The sequence below is a fragment of the Dama dama genome, chromosome 19 (assembly GCF_033118175.1).
Source record: "Dama dama isolate Ldn47 chromosome 19, ASM3311817v1, whole genome shotgun sequence".
In the NCBI taxonomy this organism is placed as follows: domain Eukaryota; kingdom Metazoa; phylum Chordata; class Mammalia; order Artiodactyla; family Cervidae; genus Dama; species Dama dama.
The window spans coordinates 38,482,613-38,488,612 of record NC_083699.1 but is presented as its reverse complement, the minus strand read 5'-3'; positions in this window follow the sequence as shown (position 1 = coordinate 38,488,612).

Below are 6,000 nucleotides of genomic sequence, written 5' to 3'. Positions count from 1 at the left end.
GCATGGTGGTTTCTTAAGATCCCAAGGAAATGAGAGTAGGGAAGGGAACTTTGCATATTCTTGGTCCAGGCATTTATCTAGTTATTTATGACTTGCTTCCGTACAAAAAAGAGCTGAGGTCATGTGCCAGACAGCAGAGTGCCCTAGAAAGTATCAGTACAAAAGCATCAAAACTTGTGAGCCCTGGGTTGGAATCCCAGGTCCATCACTTACTAGTGAAATGACTTGGGAATGTTATATAAAACTTCTCTGAGCTTTAGTTTCCCCCACCCATTGAATCTGATCTGCAGCCTGAGAGACAGTCATTAATATCCCCACTTTTCTGTTGAGCAAATCAAGATTCAGAGATGTTGATATTTTACAAAGTTTACAAAATTATTAGATAAGTAAAAAACAGAGCCAGATAATGGCTCCAATCTGAAATCTGATCTGATTTCAAATTTCAAATTATTCTGAGCTATCTAAATGGTGCCCTTCCCAAGCACAAAGCTGGGATTCAAACAGTACAATTCTTCCTGTTACTGTAATTTTTCTAGGGGCATTGGACTTAAAGGGAAGACATACCAGACATGCTAATTCCCCCATTTACACTCAGTGCTCCCAATGACTAAGTATTTCAAGCCCTTCTTTCAAAGATAATTAAAACTTACACTGCCATCCAAACGAAAAAGGAGAAGATAGGCTAGTGGAAAGTGAGGCAGCCTGGATTGTAGCTTCAGTTACGGGTTTGCTTTTCCTTCATCCCCCGTTCCATGTACCACTGGAGTCTGACGTCTGCCCCAACACACCATGGGAAAACACTCCCCCAAGGTCATCAGAGATCTGGTGGTCAATTTTATGGGCCTTTAATTTTTTTTTTCCCATCATGTAGTATCAAATATACACAAACAAGCTGCTACACAAAAGCACCGTGGGAGATGATTCAAGGTTTAAAAGGTTCCAGGCCTCAAACAGAGTATACAGTCTGTGGTGGGGAATGGTGAGAAGAAAAATAAGCAGAATGCAAAGCAAACATGAGACACAGAAGCACAGATAGCTCTGGGTGTTAGCCTCACCTGTCCTCCCTCCCACTTCCTGCTCCTCACCCTACCCATCCTCCACTCCCACAAATGAAGTTCCCTGCCCCCACCACCCTCAACAACCACTTCCCATCCAGCATCTCCCTAATTACACCCTGATCACTCACTGACCACTCTGATGACCTTCAAAACCAGCACGTTCAAAGCCACAGTCACTATTCCTGCCACCAGCAGCCGTTTCCTGGTGAAATGCAGAAAAATTCACCCTTAACACCTTTCTCTCCCTCACCCCCCAAATTTAATCAGTCTCCCAAATCCTTTCAAATCTTCCTCCTGGATAGCCCTTGAACACAGCTGCTTTTCTCATCTCTACAGTCACTTGTTTAATTCAGACCACCCTGCCTCTTGCCTGGAGTGTTCAGTCAGCTGATCACCTTCAGCTCTTTAGCCCGTCTCTCATCTGCTGCCCACACTTTATAAGAGTGATCTTTGTAATGGCAAAAGTTGATCTTGCACATTCCATGTTAAAAATCCCCGTTGTCAAAAAAAAAAAAAAAAAATCCCCCTTGTCTTCAGCATAAAAATCCAAACTCTTATGCCTGGCCTGCAACGCTTTTCCAGGCCTGATCCCGTGTTCTCTCTCACCCCTTTTCATCTCCCACTCCACCACCTAATATGGTCCATAATTCGAGTGATTGAATAGTGTTTCATCCAAGCCAGAGTACTTATGAGAGTGAAAAGAGGCCCTAGTCATAACTAACCTGAGGCACACTGGGATTCCCCAGGGTGAACTGATACATTTGGTCATCCAACCCATAATGGCCATCTCAGATGCCAAATCTACATAAATTTTTCTCTCTTCTCTAGAGATAATGGGCAACTTCTCGGTGTCCCTTGGCTCCCAGCTTTTCTTTGTAATCCAAGCCCAAGTTATAGGCCCTGACCAGCCTCCAGACTGTTTGACTACCCTTAAGTCAGGGGACCAGCATGGTCTCATCACGGATGTCAGTGGGTGTTGCCTCAGGGCATGGCACATGACCACTCACATGTTCATAGTCACTCACTGCAGCCAGGCCTGTGGGTGGGGACTCCCTTAGAAGTGGAGGAGGAGAGAGAGAAGGAGAGAAGAGGAGGAGATGGAAGAAAAGGGACCAAGGTCAGGGAGCTTCGAATCCCTGTTCCAGCTGTTCGTGAAGGCCATCCATTTCCCCGTTCTTTCTTCAGTTTGGTGATTTAGAGGCTTGGGTTGGTTTTCGGCTAATTAATAACAGACTCTTGACTATGCAGAACCACCATGGATAGGTCATACCCTTCTTCCCCAAGACCTACATCGCATGTTGGAAGACAATGCCTGGGTCCCCTGCCCCTGGGTCATTCCTGCTCTGCAGCCCAGCACAATCCACTGCACTCTATGCATCCCTAGAGCTCAGAAGAGCCCATCAGACGCCGCCTAGAGCTTTGCTTTTCCTTCACTGTTGGGCTTCTCTGTAAGGTTTCCTTGGAACAAAAGATTCTATAGCTTTAAAATATCTGCAGGTGACTGCCCTGACTTTTAGAGCAGAATCCATGTTGGGTTCATTGTTCTATCATCAGTGTTTACAATAGACCATGCATACAGTGGCATCAATAAATGCTAGACAAATGAATACATTATTGGGATCAAGTTCCTTTACTCCCTGCTCTCCTCTGAAGGCACTGTCCTCTGAGTTACCTAGACCTGTCATCTTCCACACTTTAAAAACACCCTCCCCTTCCCTGGGAACATTTGCCTGGAGGTGACAGGCCTAGACTGGACCCCACCAAGTTCCCACCCACCCTGTCCTACCTTCCCCAGTACAGCCAACCCATCAGCTGGCTAACTTGGAGGATGTCCTTTCTCCCCAGCTGGATGTTCTTCCTTCTCTCTTTCAGATCCCGCTGTGCTGTTGTTCAGTACTGGAAACAGCAGAAATCTCTTCAGAAAGGAAGCCAGCTGGTTCATTAGTCTGATTAAACTCAAGCAATGGGGACTGAGTACAGCTCACATGATGAATAGTGTGCCTTCTTCTTGGCCACACTGAGTTTTGAAGTGATTATTAATTTGGGGGCTCAGTCACCCTTCATATCTGCAAAATCATATGGCTCAGAAAGAAAGGAGAGGCCTATGGCCAGATGATGTCAGGACTTTTCGGGCAGGAGGGGTTCCGTCTCCCCTCTCTCCCATACCGCAGGCCTGGCAAACTCCACAAAGTATGCCAGGCTGCCCAAAGTCTGTCAAAAACACCCTGGTCTTCACTGACAGTGAGACTTGTCTCTAAAGTTAGATTTTGCTACTTATTAGCTGTGAGATTTGAGACTCAGATTCTTCACCTGAGAAAGAAAGGTATAAAATATATTTTTAGGGGCATGGCAAGGACTAGTAACTACTTAAAGCTCCTAATGTAGTGCTTCAGAATATCTGGAGTGTAGACAGGAGTGGGCAGAGGTGAGAAATGAGTCAGAACAAGCAAAGTAGGAACCAAGTCCTAAAAGGTCTTAAAAGACAGGGAAAGGAATTTACAATCTTATGTTGAAAGTATTGGGGAAATTGTTAAAAAAAAAAAAAAAAAAGAAAAATCACGGGAGAGTGACATGATCAGATCTGCATTTTGGGAAGCTCTCTCTGGCTTCAGGGCAGTAGGTATGGACTGGATTGGTACTAGATGGTAGCGGGAAGATGGCTGGGACAGTCATCCTAGAAGAGAGGGTGGGAGTCTAAAGGCAGGGAGTGGAGTCATAAGGAATCTGCTCTCTGGCAGCAGGTTTGGAAATCAGTGAGTAAGCAAGACAAACGAACTGTCATTGCTGAGGGACTAAAGATGAGAGGGAGCTCTGGAAAGGGAAAGTCCAACTGATCCTGAGGTTTCTGGCTTGGGTGGCTTTGCAGAGAGTGGGAGCCAATCTCTATGGAAAGGACTGCAAATGGAAAAGCAAATTTATGGAACACAAAGAGACAAGCTGAGTCTGGGACATGCTGAGTTGGAATTAATAGTCTGAATGTTCCATTTAATGCCATAGAATCCGATATTTAGGGGTATACAATTAGACCCTGTCTAAAAAGATCACCTCCCAGGCTCTATTTTTAGGGAGATGAACAGCCACGTGCAATTCTGTACTTAAACGTAATGAAATGTTCTGTTTTAGAAAACAAATTGTGATGGGTGATGAAAAGTGGATACTGTACAACAACATGGAATGGAGGGGATTATGTTGGTGGGAATGTGGACTGGTGCAGCCACTATGGAGAACAGTGTGGCGGTTCCTTTAAAAACTAAAAATAGAACCATCATATGACCCAGCAACCCCACTTGTGGGCATACTCCTGGAGAAAACCATAATTCCCAAAGATACATAAATCCCAAGGTTCATAGCAGCAGTATTATGATAGTCAAGACACAGAAGCAACCTAAATGTCCACCAACTGAGAAATAGATAAGGAAGATGTGACACATATATACAATGGAATATTACTCAGCTATAAGTAGGAACAAAATTGTACCATTTGCAGAGATGTGGATGAACCTAGAGACTGTCACACACAGTAAAGTAAGTCAGAGAGAGAAAAACAAATATTGTATATTAACGGGCTTCCCTGGTAGTTTAGTTGGTAAAGAATCTGCCTGCAATGCAGAAGACCCTGATTCGATTCCTGGGTTGGGAAGATCTGCTGGAGAAGGGATAGGCCTACATGTATGTGGAATCCAGAAAAATTGTACAGATGAACTTATTGGCAAAGCAGAAACAGAGACACAGACATAGAAAACAAATGTATGGACACCAAGAGGGGAAAGGTGGGGTGGGATGAATTGGAAGATTGGGACTGACATATATATACTAGTATATGTAAAACAGATAACTAACGAGAATCTAAAAATAAAATAAAAATAAATTCAAGTGGGAAAACAATAAATGAATAAATGGATAGGAGAGAAAAAGAAAATGGACCTCAAATGTGCCTTCAGAAGATGGGTCATGTGATGGAAAAAGCACAGCTTTTAGAGCATCACAGTCTCAGGTTTAAACCCCAGGTGTAAGCGTGGCTGTGTGACACTGACCCAGTCATGCAGGCTCTCTGAAACTGTTTCTTCAGCTGTGAAATGTATGGTAGAATAATAGTTTCTTTGCATGGCCCAGAATGGGGAGTGGTACACAGAAGGCAATGGGTTTGTTTCAGTTGTTACCACTGTGATTGCCACCATCACTCTCCTTCCAGCTGCGCTTGGGCTGGTTCTCTCTGCTTCACAACCACAGGGACAACTCTGCATCCCTGTAGGGACCCAGACCTGAGGGACACTCTCTGACCACAGCCCAGGAGGACACTGCCTGCAAGACATCCCCTGGGCACACCTTCACTGAACAAGATCAAGACACCCCTCTTGGTTTGTGAAAAAGTGTGGTTTGGCCTCATCTTCCCTGGAATTTGAAGACATCTGGTGATCATGAGGGCTTCCCTGGTAGTTCAGCTTGTAAAGAATCCACCTGCAATGCAGGAGACCCTGGTTCAATTCCTGGGTCTCGAAGATCCCCTGGAGGGGGGGATGGCCACCCACTCCAGTATTCCTGCCTGGAAAATCCCCATGGACAGAGAGAGAAGCCTGGTGGGCTACAGTCCATTGGGTCACAAAGAGCAAGACACAAGCAGTGAGGTGAAAGCAGCCTGGGTCCCCATGTCTGACAGAGCCGTACCTGCCTCCTACCCACCGCCACTCCAGCTCTGTGACCTTGGGCACCTCATTTAACTCCCCAGAGCATCTGGGTCCTGGCGCCCCTTGAAGGGCTACTGTGAGGATGAAATGATACAACCCATGGGAGAATGCTGGCACACGACGTGGGTTTCCCTCTCTCCCTTCCATTCTTCTCAATATCTTTGAGACTCTAGACAAGACCAGAAACTAAATATGAAACTGCATAGGGCTAAAAGTTATAAATCAATCTCTTAAATGACTATTAAATCTAATTGTCA